Raw genomic sequence first — 15,393 nt, 5'->3', positions numbered from 1 at the left:
TGGTATACAAATTACTATATAATCTGTTTTAGTGAATGTTGGGAGGATGAGTAAATATTTACCAGGACACTGGCGAGAACTCCCTTGCTTTTATTCAAAGTAGTAGATGAAAATACTTCAGAGAGTAATGTTGAATGAATATTTTTTGGTCTGTTGGAAGATTTGTAGTGAAGTATGCCTGGGTCTGTGTTAAGGCTCTTGCTTTTCCATATATATATTAATGATCTACATCTTGGTGTGCAGTAGACAGTTTCTAAGTTTGTAGTTGATATGAAACTTGTAAGAACTGTAAACTGTGAGGAGGACAGTGTGGAACTCCAAAAAGGAATTGGCAAGTTGGTGGAGTGGACCAATAGATAGCAGATGAGGTTCAATGCAGAGAGGTGTGAGCTGATGCACTTTAGTAGGAAGAACATTGAAAGACAACATAAAATAGGGGGTACAATTCTAAATGGGGTACAGGAGAGGAGGGAGTTATGTGTATATGTGGGTGGCAGGACAAGTGGAAAGAACAGTTAATAAAGCATACAGTGTTCTCAGCTTTTTTAAAAGTGGCATGGAGTACAGAAGCAAGGAAATAATGTTAAAATTGTACAAAACACTTGTTAGACCTCAGCTGGAGCATTATGTGCAGATGTGGGTAACACATATGGGAAAGATGTAAATTTATTCGAATTGTGCCAGGTATGAGAAACTTCAGTTAGGAAGATAGGTTGAAGAAATTGAAACTGTTCTCCTTGGAGAGAAGGGAGCCGAGGTTGATAGAGATTTTCAAAATTATGAGCGGGCTGGGTAGAGGAAAGAGAGAGAAACTGTTCCCACAGTAAAAGGAACAAGAACAAAAGGGCATAGATTTAAAGTGATGTGCAAATGAAACAAGAGTGATGAGAAAAAAATCTTTTTCAACTCAGCAAGTAATTAAGGTCTATAATGCACTGCCTAGAAGTATGGTACAGGCAGGTTCAACTGAGTCATTCAAGAGGACGTTGGATGAATATTTGGTGAGAAATAGTGTGCAAGAGTATGGGGAAAAAGCAGAAGATTGGCACTAGGTAACAAAGCTCATTTGAAGAGACAATCTAGGCACATTGGGACAAATGGCCTCCATCTGTGCTGTGCTGGTTTCTTGTGCCAATGAATTTTTCCCAGGAGGAAAGCTGGGACCTCAGTTTAACACCTCCCTTGAACCTAAGAACAAAAGGGGTAAATGCAAAACATTTCAGCTACTGGAAATCTGAATTAAAAACAGAAATGCTGGAGAAACTCAGCAGGTCTGGCAGCATCTGTGAAGAGAGAAACAGAATCAATGTTCGAATCAAGTCTGACACTTTTTCAGATCTGGAATAGTTGTGCAAATACCTTAGTTAAATTGAAGGGGAGGCTAGATAAGCACAATAAGAGAGAAAGGAACAGAGCCTGACATAGAGCTTTACAGTATGGTCCTTTGGCCCATCCTGCCCATGCTTGTCATCAAGCACCAATTTTCCAGCACCTGGCACATAGCCTTCTGTGCTACAGTGTTTCCATTCTTCATCTAAATATTTCTTAAATATTGTTAGGGCTCCCATCTCTACCATCGTTTTCAGCAATGAGTTCCTGATACTGCCACCTTTTGGGTGAAAAATTCTTTCTTCAAATCCTCTTGAAATCTCATGCCCCCGCCTTAAATTTATTCCCCTTGGTTAACGGCCTCACTGATAAGAGGAAGTATTTAGTCTGATATATGCCCTTCATAACTTTGTACACCTCAATCAGGTCTCCCCTCAGCCTTCCCTGCTCTAAGGAAAACAACCCCAGCCTATCCAGTCACTCTTCAGAGCTGCATCACTCCAGCCCAGGCAAAATCTTGATCACCCTCCTCTGTATCCTGTCTTTTCCTGAAGTATGGCAACCAGAACTGCACACAGCACTCCAGCTGTGGCCTAACCAATGTCTTATACAGGTCCGTCATAACTTCCCTACTCTTGGTGTCCAATACCTTGACTAACAAGGCGAGTATTTCAAATGCCTCCTCAACCACTCTATCCACCGACCCTGTTGTTTTTAGATCTATGGATGTGCACACCAAGGTCCCTCTGATCCTCAGTACTTCCCAGGGCTCTACCATTCTGAAATAACTCCATACGTCTGAAATAATTCCACAGAGACAAGTGTCCCATCACCAAGTCACCCTTTACTTACACTGGAAAGTCCTTAACACTGATTCAGCTCCTGCAGAACCAGCTCTCAGAGTGAGCAGGATGTCTAATACTCCTGTGTATATCTCTCAGCCAGGGCTCCCATGATTGGACCAGATTAACAACCCCAATCAGGGAACTCATATTCTATGAGGTCCACCTGGCTGATCTTGTTACAATCACTACAGCTCACTGTATGCTTTTCAAGACTAAACTTTCATCCATCATGTACTGTCCATCTATATTATTGGTACTTTAAGGCTTTCCTCTTTGTTACTTACCACGCCACCAATTGCTATGTCATCTGTAAGTCTACTGATCAAACCTTTTACATTCATGTCTACGTCATTAATGTACATTACAAAAGACAAGGAATCCTGCATCCAACCTTGCTGTGTGCAACACAACATAGATATAATGCACTAAAAACCTTCAACGACCACCCTCTGGTTCCTGCACCAAATCAATTTTAGAACCAATTTACCATATTGCCCTGGATCCCATGGAGTCCTAGCTTCTTGAATAATGTCCCAAAGGAGACCTTGCCAAAAGCCTTAATGCATGAGATGAAGATAGATGGACAGGGTTGGGGGGGAGGTGGTGGGGTGTGGGGGGAAGTGATCATAAACACTATTTGGACTAAATGGTATAACTATGTGTTAAAAATTCAACCTGAAACTGTACCTCTGCTGGTGCAACATCCTTTCAGTACTTCTCCAGAGTAGGGCTTGAAATCACTACAATCTTCATCAGTCAGAGCACTGAGGACAGGGGTTGGGATGTCATGTTGTGGCTGTACAAGACATTGGTGAGGCACATTTGGAGTAATGTGTACAATTCTGGTCAGCCTCCTATAGGAAGGATGTGATTAAATTGGAAAGGGTGCAAAAAAATGATTTACAAGGATGTGACCAAGACTGGAAAGTTTGGTTCATAAGGAGAGACTGGATAAATCGTGACTTTTATTCCCCTAGAGTGTAGGAGGCTGAGGGGTGGCCTTATAGAGCTTTATAAAATCATGAGGGACATAGATAAGGTGAATAGCCAAGGTCTTTTCTGCAGGTACAGGAATCCAAAATTAGAAGGCCTAGGTTAAAGGTTAGAGGGGAAAGATTTAAAAGGGACCAAAGGGGCAATGATTTCACACAGGGGGTAGCATGTGTATGGAACAAGCTGCTGAAGGAAATGATAGAAGCAAGTACTATTAGAACATATAAAAGACATTTGGATAGTATGTGGATAGGAAAGGTTTAAAAGAACATGGGCCAAACATAGGAAAATGGGACTAGTTCAGTTTAGGAAATCTGATCAGCAATGACAATTTGGGCTGAAAGGCCTGTTTCTGTACTGTATTATTCTACGACTCTGACTCTAGAAGTCAATGTGCTACCCACTAAACCAGGGCTGATCCTTAATTGACCAATGGTCAATGTATGGGCTACGGTCTCTGAAAAGTGATGAGCAGGCCACAATAGGATCAGTTCATTTGTGATACAATCCAGGTCAGGTAGCCCATTGACATTCACCTTTCCAGTATATGAAACCAAAGTGGAAGATAGGATGAGCAAATGTTATGTTTGATTACTGACCGTGCTCAGGAGAAGTTTCCTGTCGCCATTAGTGTTATGTGAGCATTAATCTGTCAATGAGTCAGAAAGTCTGATCAGAAGTTCTTTTTCTTTTCTGTTGTGCTTTGTGTTGTACTGAGCAAGATTTCCTGGGATTTAACTTCTGCATTAGTCACCATATTATATGACAATTCAAAGGTTAATGTCTGCCAGCTCCTTGTGAAAACTAAATGCCTTTAAAATAAGCAAAAACCTCCTTCCCCACTATTCTGTCCGAAATGCAATGGGTTAAAAAAAATAGTGCTTTCCAATCAGGAGAGGTGATTCTGAAGAAATGAAAGGAGGTGGCTGAATAGATTAGTAATTATTCAGCTGACTGAATAGATTGCTAATTTTCCTTTAATTTGCATTCCACAGGCTACATGCATTTAAAATGAGATGAGCCAAAGGGCTTTAGTAGAGATGATGCATTAGAGTGATATGTTTAATTGTGATTGTCAGCATTTTGTTGGAAATATGTCAACGGTGTAGATCGCTACATCAAGTGGCAGTTGTGGGCATCAGTGCCCATCCAGCTCAATCTTAATTGTGCTTTTGTTTCCAACTGACTAGATTGATTTGTTTGAATTTTATGAACATAGAGTGTTTGGAAAGAACAGTGCCTCATTGTTGGATAAATCCTAAATCAGAATACCAATCTCTGTTAGTAATGGTAGCCTGAGATTATACAGTGACATACCGTAGAAGGACACCATTTCTGCACATAATGCATGCTGCAGGTATCTGATTTATCCTGCTCCTCTGAAATGTGGCAATTAATCAGAATATTGGGGTAATTTTCTGCTTCTTGGAGGTGGTGGGGAAGGACAAATAATTGGGAAAGATGGCCCTTGGGAGATGCTCATTCCCTCCTCACCACTTCAGCAATAAGTGCTGGATAAAAAGGTCCATTGGATACTTTCTTGATTCACCAGCTTTTAAAGTGGTCAATTAACAGCCACTTAAGGATATCAACTCACCACCAACCTCATTACCCGCATTCCCAGCAGGAAAGAGAAGCAGTTGGTTGCCTGACTTGGAATTCAGGAAACCTGCCTGCTGAGGTGCAGGGGGTGGGGGGGCGGTCTCTATTTGTCCGTCTTTAGAATCGACTGGGGACAGGGATGTGGAACATTGATGGGGAGGGACTTTGAAAATCAACTTCTCTGCCTTTACATATATTGTCCCTGATTAACCCCCCTAAAACCAACCCCACTTCTTCATGAGACTCAGTCTTTGAAACTCGAGAAGAAAAATGAGCTTCTCGCTATTGAATTTCCTGAAGATTGAGGCCTTCAATGATGATCTCTGAGACACAGAAACATCCAACTTCTGAATGTTAGTTAGCCTCTGGCCGCATGGGGCTTTAAAAAATTGATGCCTGCAATTTATGGGGACCCCACTGACAGGGTCTTAACAAGCTGATTCAATATTGTCAACATTTTCTGTAATTGGTGGGAGCAGACAGTCAGCTTTCCTTGACCATGCCTGCCCCTTACAATTTGACTGCAAAATGGAAAATGTTGACCTTTGTGGTATATTTTATACTATACATAAAGAGCTAGGAACTAATTGTCATATTAATATCCCAGGGGTCCACATCCACTGCTGCATTGTGGTCTTGGGCTGAGTGACAATGCTGCAGTCCACATGGATAATGCCCAGGCACATGGACAACAGCAAGCATTACACTGAATAAAGCTCCAGCATTCTGAGTCTGATGTGTGGTTATTTCCAACTTACAGGAAAACCAGAGGATCTCAGTAACACTGGCCCCAAAGCCTGTATTTGACATGTAGTCCAAGGATGCCGTGTCGCACGACATAAGAAATCACACACCAGCCTAAAACAATGTAAAATACCTCATTTGTCATTGATGGAGAGACAGTCACATCACAGACTAATATGTGATCTTCTGATTGGGTTTTGATCACCTGAGGGGAACAGGTGGGAATTTACCAGTGTGATAAACATTGTTGGCCCTTGAGCAAGTTTCTCATTTTGCTCTTGTATCATATTTGTGGGCAGGTTCAATGAGCCAAAAGTTCTTCCTTGACCATCAGGTCTGTGTGTTTGCATTATAGCTGCCGGTGTCTCAATTCACACTATGTCATGTTTCCTTATCCTTCCTTTGCTTGCAGTCCTACATTGGCAAGTAATGTCTTAATTTTGAAATTCTTATCCATTTGTTTTCAAATCCCTCAATGACACTGCTCACCTCAATCCCTAATTTTCTCCAATTCCGCAACCATCCAAGATAGCTTTGTTTGCCTGATTCTATCCTTTTGTGCAGCTCAGATTTTAATGGCTCCATTGTTAGTAGCTGTGCCTTAAGTTGCCTAGACATCAAACTCTGGAACGCCCTCCCTATCTAACATTCCTCCATCAAAATACCCCTTGAAATCTATCAAACTTTTCATCATATGACCTAATACTGCCTTCCATTGCTCAGTGCCATACTTTACTTCTTAATGCTCCTAAGAAGCATCTTGAGCCATTTCATTACATTTAAATAGCACCTTTAATAAAGATTGTTGTTGAAGTGGCTAGTTATATTACAGAAATCTTTAACTAACTGTCCAGGTGTGTTCCCAATGACGTTTATAATGGACTTCCATTACTTGTTTGATCATCCTTTCTTTATTTTTAACCTGGCATATCTTTAGTCAGATATTGGTGTGGTCTCCCTGCATCAATTTCAGGTTCATTGAGTTGACGCACTGCCCATTATAAAGATAAAAACATTGGACTTCACACAGTAAGACATGTGGCTGCTTCCTCAGCACTCGGCTAAACCAATTTTGCCGAATTCAGCAAACAGCACCAGCTAGCTTGAAAGCCTAGCAACATTGTGATCACCTGTTATTTTCTTGCTTGCAAACTCATTGTCCCAAAGGGTCTATGTAAATTGGCAACAGAGAGCAAAACAAACAATGCTAATGGAATTTTCCACCCAATGTTTCAATTCTGTTTTCATTTTAATACTGCTGCAGAAATAACTCTGTCATTCTCAAAGTGTTAGTGATTAAACTGCTGGGAGGTTGATGGAGATCTGTACCATAACTTGTAGGAGGGGCCAGTTCGGTAGTCTCAAACCTGCCTGCGATTTGATGCTGTAACAAATGAAGAAACTTGCTGTTTGCAGTGTGGCTGCTATGCTTCCACATATGGTAACAGCAACTGCTATTCTCCAAAGATAACTGAATTTAAACAAAACTCACATCTATAATTTTATATGAGCTTTATTTCACTTAGCCACACTGCTTAAGACTCTTTCGGCTGATTTCCTGTTCTGTTCCATTCATTTGTACCAGCAATTCAAGCCCAATTAGCTCTTATTTAATAAATCTTTCACTTGCCCCTCATTCCATTAGGTCACAGACATTCTTTCAGACTATATTAGAGATAACACTGGAAAGCATGTAATATTTCTATAACAGTATACAACAGTTGGCTAGAAAGTGCTCTGGGGTATCTTGATGTTGGGAAAGATACAGTTTTTTAAAAATAAAAGTTATATTTAATCTCTCTCTTATGGCAGGACTTGTTTCCCATGGTACTTACAGCTAACAAAATGGCATTTCAGTGAATTCTGTGTCTGGTCTCATGTGTTTTAAACCTACTCAAAGTTCATAAACGTGTAAAAATATCAGCAATTTGAATCAAAGGTCACCAAGGCTTTGTTACTAACAGCGTTGAGGATCATTTCATTTCTGTTTGGACTACCATAAAAACCAAAAGAACTGCGGATGCTGCAAATCAGGAACAAAAACAGAAGTTGCTGGAAAAGCTCAGCAGGTCTGGCAGCATCTGTGAAGGAAAAGGTCAGTTAACATTTCGGGTCCAATGACCCTTCCTCAGACAATTTTAATTCTAAACTGCTGTTCCTTTCAATCCAATTTCTGTTTAGTTTTGTCCTTATTTTTCTTTGACCAGGTCTATTTTTCATTATCTCAAATTACCAAAAGCAATTGAGTTGTGTCCTTCACCAATTCCAATACCAGCCAAAGGGCAAAAATCCGCATAAATGACAGAATGATAATTTAGTTTCTTCTTTAATGCCAATTAACCTTAATAATTGATGTCTCTTTGTCACGAAGAATTACATTTTTGGTATTCTGCTTTTCATTATGGACATTTCTGGACCCAAGTATCAAAATCAAAAATCACCTCAGAATTCAAACCTAAGTGGCTGGTAGTCCAGTTCAATCTGAACTTGGATCTCACTGTTTCATTATTGGCACTGAGAAAATTAGTTGTTCATTTCCAGCTTTACAGGTTGCTTATTCAGTGCAGTGAAAATCAAGAATATGAAGATCAGCATTTTTTCATCATCAGGTATCTGTAATAATTGGGATGAGGTCAGCTGGGTGGACCCTTTAGGACATGAGTCCCCTGATTGAGGCTGTTAACCTGATCCAATCAGGGAGTCCCAGCTGACAGATATAAACAGGGGTGTCAGGGATTCTATTCACTGTAGGAGCTGGCTCTGATCTAGCCTGTTCAGTGTAATGTATTATGCACGTATAAATAAAGATTGACTTAGTGGTGGGATATAGGCCTTCATGGAGAGTCACTGGGACAATCTACCAGGAACAAAAGTTATCACAATATAAAAGAGTAGAGAGAGAGAGAGAGAGAGAGAGAGGCTCCTACTTATCAGCCAGTTTGGTGTTTTTGAAACATACTCATAAATGTGGAACAGAAAATGGAGCGGTCAATTTGTGCATTGCAATCGCTCACTAGCAATGTGCTAATGATCAGATAATTTGCTCTTCTGCAGTTGGATGAGTGATAAATATTTTTCTAGAAAACCAGAAATAACTCCTCTGCAATAGTACTGTGGGATCTGTATCATTACCAGACAGGGTAGAAAAGGCCTCCGTCTACCATCTCATCCAAAAGACAGTAGGTAGAATCTTCTGTCCTTCGTCCTATGGCAGGTTTGGTGGCTGGGGGCTATTTAACGAAATGGGAGGGTGTTGGCTGAGGACCCTACACCATCCCAATGCAGATTGTGGTGGGAAGGCCAACTGGGAGCCTTACCACATGCCTCCCACTGAGGGCCTTAAGAGGGCAAATTATAGGCAGTCTTCTGATTGGCTGATAGCTGTCAGTGGGCAGGATGTCTGCTTCAGGATGCTTGGTCTCAGGTGGAGATCCACCATTGGCTTGTCAAGCTGAAGATGCAGCAGGTCTTCCTGAAAAGAGGCAGTAATAGTCTCCTGCTAGATCTCCAGCCAGTGACTGAAACCCCCAATGCCTCCAGAAGATATTATTCATGCAGCTCTGATAGTACAGTACTCCTACCTACTGCAGCAAAAGCATCAGTTTGGAATTCATGCTTAAATGTCTGGAATATGACTTGAATCTATAACCTTTTGACCCTAGCCAATAGAGTGCTCCTACTAAGTCAAATTGGAATACACAACAAGTAGATTTCATGTGGGGTAGGAAAATCAGCGTTTCAGGTGAAATGTGCTGACAAAGGGTTTTGGGCTGAAACGTTGACTTCCCTGCTCCTCAGATGCTGTCTGACCTGCTGTGTTTTTCTAGCTCCTCGTTTTGTGACTCTACCTTCCATCATTGCATTCATACTGTCTCCAAGCAGATTTCATATTACTGATTATACTAGAATTTGCACGTGTTGAAGATGAGGCAGAGCTATGATACACTCCATGGACAAATATCCTATGAAGGGTTAGTAAGTGGGCTAGCACATGAGGAAGAGCTGCTTGTACTGAGCTGCTGAAACACTGAAGACACCATAACATTGTACACCTAAAGGAGGAAACATCTTGAGAACAAGAAAGGATTAAACTGGACGGGTGGGAGGGGAAATGAAGGGGAGCAGCTCTCCTGAACAAATCTATTTGTATTCAACTGTTAAGCCATGCCTGCATTGTGAGTGAGTTTACCCATTGGGTTACTATCAGACTCCAAGCACTACCAGAAAGTACCATGAACTGTCTGGTCTCCAGATTCCAGGAGGCCAAGCAGCATCTTAGGAGCACAAAAGCTGATGTTTCGGGCCTAGACCCTTCATCAGAAAAGGGGGATGGGGAGAGGATTCTGAAATAAATAGGGAGAGAGGGGGAGGCAGATCGAAGACATGTCTCCTCTCCACCTAACTTCTCCTCTATCCACCTTCAGTCCGCCTCCCACTCACAATGCAGGCATGGCTTAACTGTTGAACCATAAACAATCCCAACTATTGTCATTTGGTCACTGCAGTAGTCAGTGTAGTTTAGCAGCTGACATTTATTTACCATCTTCTGACTGCATCAAGTGAAAAAGGAGGAAGTTATGGTCTGGGGACACTTATTGTGGTTTTTAGTAATGGGAAAACGCACACAAAATATTTCTTTAAGAACACAACACCACAGGATTTAGAAAGTATAATGTGCCAGCATTAAGGCAAATATCTGCAGTAATAAATCGATTTACAGAACCACAATATTAATATTAATGCTTTGTAGATTTAGTAACTTTTAACTACTTATCAGCAATTTATTTTGTTTGAAAATTTAAATTTGAGTTTTGTTTCTACCTTCCAGTGAATCGGAATAATTTTCAGTGTGGTTACTTGATGAAGATCACACTCATCAGTATTTTATTAACTTTTTTTTGCTGTTTCCTCTAGATTGCCTATTTCTGCAGCTATTAGTTCATTTAACAGGTCACAGAGCTATTGGTGTTTGCATCCATGGCATGAACTCAGCACAAATCAGGAACTCACACACTGTGAGGAAGAGCTGGAGGAACACAGCAGGCCAGGCAGCATCAGAGGAGCAGGAAAGCTGATATTTTGGGTTGGGACCCTTCTTCAGAAATGGGGGGGGGGGGAAAGGGCCTCTGAAATAAATTGAGGGAGGGGAGATTGGGCTGGGGAAGGTAGGTGGAATGGTGATAACAGGTAGGTAGTGGTGGGGATAGGTTAGTAAGGTGGGAGAGGCAGATAGGTGGGAGGGAAGACGGACAGGTCAAGGAGTGGGGATGAGGGAGAGGGTGGCTCTTTGGGATGAGGCTGGGGGTGGGGAGATTTTGAAGCTAGTAAAGGTGGGATGGCAATAGGTAGTGCAGGTAGATAGTGGTGCGGACTGGTCAGTGAGGTGGCAGGAGCGGATAGGCGGGAGAGAAGACTGATAGGTCAAGGAGGCGGGGATGAGAGGGAGGGTTGGACTTTGGGTGAGGCCAGGGGTGCGGAGATTTTGAAGCTAGTAAAGCTAGTGTGGCCTCCTCTACATTGGTGACACCAAGTGGAAGCTTGGAAACTGCTTTGTAGAGCACCTGTGCTAAGGTCACGACAAATGACCACACCTTACAATTGCAAAACACTTCAACTCCCCCTCCCACTCCCTGTACGACACGTCCATCCTGGGCCTCCTCCAGTGTCACAATGATGCCATCCGGAAACTGGAGGAGCAGCACCTCATATTCCACCTTGGAAGCCTACAAATCAATGTGAACTCTACTAGCTTCAAAATCTCCCCACTCCGGCCTCATCCCAAGATCAACCCTCTCCCTCATCCCCACCTTCTTGACCTGTCCATCTTCTCTCCCACCAATCCATTCATCCCACCTCACTGACCACTCCCCACCACTATCTACCTGCTATCACCATTCCACCTACCTTCCCCAGGCAATCCCCCACCTATTTATTTCAGAGCCATCTTCCCCTCCTCCAGTTCTGAAGAAGGGTCCTGATCTGAAATGTCTGCTTTCCTGCTCCTCTGATGCTGCCTGGCCTGCTGTGTTCCTGCAGCTCCTCACTGTGTTATCTCTGACTCCAGCATCGGCAGTTCTTACTATCTCTGAGTGGGTTATCATTGTCTGAATCAGATGGTTGCAGGTTCAAGTCCTGCCTATGCACAGAATTAATATTGATGTTCCCAGGGCAGTATTGAAGAAGAGCTGCACTTTTCGATAAGATGATAAACCACAGCCCTGCCTTCCTTTTCTGGTGGATGTAACTGACTCCATGATGCCACTTGAAAATAAGCAGGACAGTTTGTCATAGTCAATATCCATTCCACAACTAGCATAATTAAAAGTACTCATGGTCGGTAATATAGTTGTTTTTGAGAGAGTTTGTGCAATTGACTACTGTGTTTGCCTAATTAACAACAGTGGTAGCATTTAAAGGCAGTTGGTTGGCTATGGATAGCTTTGGAATGTTCTGGTGATGTAAAGGGTGCTATATAAGTGTAAAGTTCTGTAAAGGTTCAGGAGCACTTTAGCTTTAATCCACTGAGCTATCAGTAGAGATTGATCATGCTTAAAACTAAGTCTAAGCATGGGATAAACTAGTTCATTGCTTTGTGGCTTTGAAGAAGACAATTCACTGTCTTGCAGATATTATGACTATTTTGTTTCATTTTTCAATTCACTTTTCTTTTGCTCCTGGGGTACCAGTGCTTCCATAGTCATCCACATCAGCGCTACTGATAAAACTCAGTAGTGTACTGTGAATTAAAGAAAGCTAAAATGAATGAAAACTACTTGTAGTCTCGTTCAATGATAATTCAACAGAAAGCAGGGGTTGAGTTGGGTGCGGGTGGAGAGAAAGATTGACTGAATAACATTGTGAAGCCGTCTGTGGGGGAATAGGATCTCATATTCATAGCAAGACACAAGGTCAAAGTCCAGTGAAACTAGGCTGACAGTATTAGGACAAATGAAAATTTCTAGAAAATGCTGCAAATATAAAACAGGTCAGTTGGTATCCGAAAGAAGACAAGCTATGGTTTCTTGTGGTACTTGATTTCAGAGCTAGGATGCTCTGGCATGGATTGGTATTACACAAATTGGGGGCCAAGGGATATATTCTTCATATTAAAAGATGCAAGTTTGAGAGGATGAATAAAGGGACTGGACATATTGTTTTGTTAACACCCAGATATTAATGCATTCTGGTTACAATCAACAGTAAATTGTGTAAAATGTTGCAGAATTTAAAGCATGACTTTATTTATGCTTGGGTTACAATGTATGTTTGTTGCTATGTTAAAAAGAAAATTGATTAAAATAATTCTATGGCTTGGGTCTCACTGCTCCCTTGTAAAGTTTAAGATGCCAACCTGCACACTGTGCAAATAAATGCTGCTCCATTTCTTGTCAATGGATGATGATTTTGACATTAGTGAATGTGGAAACGATGAGTAACTCTACACAGATTCACTTATTCTAGCCAAACTAACTAAGCAGAGTGAAATATTTCATTCAAGCAGGAAATTATAACATCGCCAAGGTTAATACTCCTACTTTTCAGGCACTAGGAGACAGAACTGTGTGATTCAAAACTCAAAACATTAATAATGATCCTGATATCCCATGCAAAAAAATATAAATACCATAATGTTTAAAATCTTAATGCTGTGTACTCTTTTGGCAACTTTTTCTATTGTAAGTTCCTTTGACCACTTGTTCAAAGAGAAATGCTCATGTTTAAAAATGCAAGGCTCCAGTTAAACCTGACATCACAGGCAGGTGGGTATCATCAGGTCATAGAGATGTACAGCACAGAAACAGGCCCTTCAGTGCAACTCGTTAAAGCTAACCAGATATCTTAAATTAATGGAGTCCCATTTGCCAGCATTTGGCCCAATTCCCTCTAAACCCTTCCTCTTCCTTTACCCATTCAGATGCCTTTTAAATATAGTAATTGGACCAGCCTCCACCACTTCTTCTGGCAGTTATTTCCATGCACAGAAACAGACCCTTCCTTGCACACACCACCCTCTGCATGAAAGAGTTGCCCCTTAGGTCCCTTTAAATTTTTCCCTCTCACTTAAACCTATGCTCTCTAGTTTTGAACTCCCCTAACCTGGGGAAAAGACCTTAAATGTTCATCTTATCCATGCTCCTCATGATTTTATAAATTTCTTGTTGTCACTCCTTAGCCTCCGACTCCAGGGAAAATAGTCCCAGCCCATTCAGGCCCTACCATTCAGGCCCTACCTACAGCTCAAACCCTCCTACCCTGACAACTTCCCTGTAAATCTTTCTGAACCCTTTCAAATTTCACAGCATGTTTCCTATTGCAGGGAGACCAGAATTGAATGCACTATTCCAAATATGGCCTAACTAATGTCGTTCACTGTAGAACATGACTGTCCAACTCCTATACCTAATGCACTGACCAATAAAGGAAAGTGTACCAAATGCCTTCCTCACTACTCTGTCTACCTCATTCAGCAACAATCTCCAGGACCTTACCATTATGTGTTTCAAGTCCAGCCATGATTTGCCATACAAAAATGTAGTACCTCACATTCCAGTGTGACGAGTTTCTGTAGGTACCAGTATGGTTTTGATGATATTGGCTGAGCAATTACATTGGGGGTGAGATTGGGGAGACTGAAGAGGATATAGGGTGGGAATCCTTTCTGTTTTTCATCAAAAGATGGCATTGGGAATTTTGCACCAATTTGAGAAAGTAGGTAAGGCTGTGATTTAATGTCCTGTCTGAAGAAGGGTCCTGACCCAAAATGTCAACTTTCCTGTTCCTCTGCTGCTGCCTGGCCTGCTGCGTCCTTCCAGTTCCACACTGTGTGGTGTCTGACTCCAGCGTCTGCAGTTCTTGCTATCTCTAAGTAGCAGCCTTGTTGCCTTACCAGACCTTGACATATACAAAGTCAACTCATACTCTGGAGTGGGACTTGAAAAGTCTTAGAAGAAGGAGTGCTACCCACTAAGCAATGTCTGTTTCCCAAGCACTGGTTAAAAAAACCCTTGAATCCAATCTAGCAAATGCATAATCAGCACCCCATCCTCCACTTAAACATTCACTTCGAACACTTTCAGCTCACTGCGGTGAGGTATGCCGCAGTGATACATGCAGCCAACCACACAGTCTCATTTGACAGTGCCTTCTGACCTGTGACCTCTACCATCTACAGAGAAAAGGGCAACAAAGGTACACGGGTACAGCATCATCTGTAAATTCCTTCCAATCAACATTACCCTGATTTTAAAATATTATCATTCCCTCTGTCGCTGGGTCAAAATCTTGGAACTCCCTTCAGAACAGCCCTTGGGTGTAGCTACACTAATTGGACAGCAGTGGTTCAAGAAGGCATCTTCTTGGAGATAAGGGTTTCAAGGTCAAACGCTGACCTAGTCAGTGACGTCCTGAAATGAATTTTTAAAGAGGATATAGGGTGGGAATCCTTTCTGCTTTTCATCAAAAGATGGCCTTGGGAATTTTGCACCAATTTGAGAAAGTAGGTAAGGCTGTGATTTAATGTCCTGTCTGAAGAAGGGTCCAAGACATCAACCAACACCACAACAGCTGGATCCATGATTATACGGCTCCACCACAATGAAATAATTAACAACGTTAGTGTAGGATCTAATAAAAGCAAAAATAGAAATTGCTGGAGAAACTCAGCATGTCTGGCAGCAACTGTGGAGCGAAAGCAAAGTCCCAGTGCCCCTTCGTTGAAGGTTCTGAAGAATGTCTGCTTTTGTTTCAGATTTTTAGCGTCTGCAGTTCTTTATTTTATTCTAATAAAATCAAAATACTGCAAATGCTGGAGATCTGAAAAAAAAACACAGAAAATGCTGGAGATACCCAGCAAGTCTGGCAGCATCTGTGGCCACTGAAG

Source organism: Stegostoma tigrinum, chromosome 23 (assembly GCF_030684315.1).
Source record: "Stegostoma tigrinum isolate sSteTig4 chromosome 23, sSteTig4.hap1, whole genome shotgun sequence".
Lineage (NCBI taxonomy): Eukaryota > Metazoa > Chordata > Chondrichthyes > Orectolobiformes > Stegostomatidae > Stegostoma > Stegostoma tigrinum.
This window is presented reverse-complemented; position numbering follows the sequence as displayed.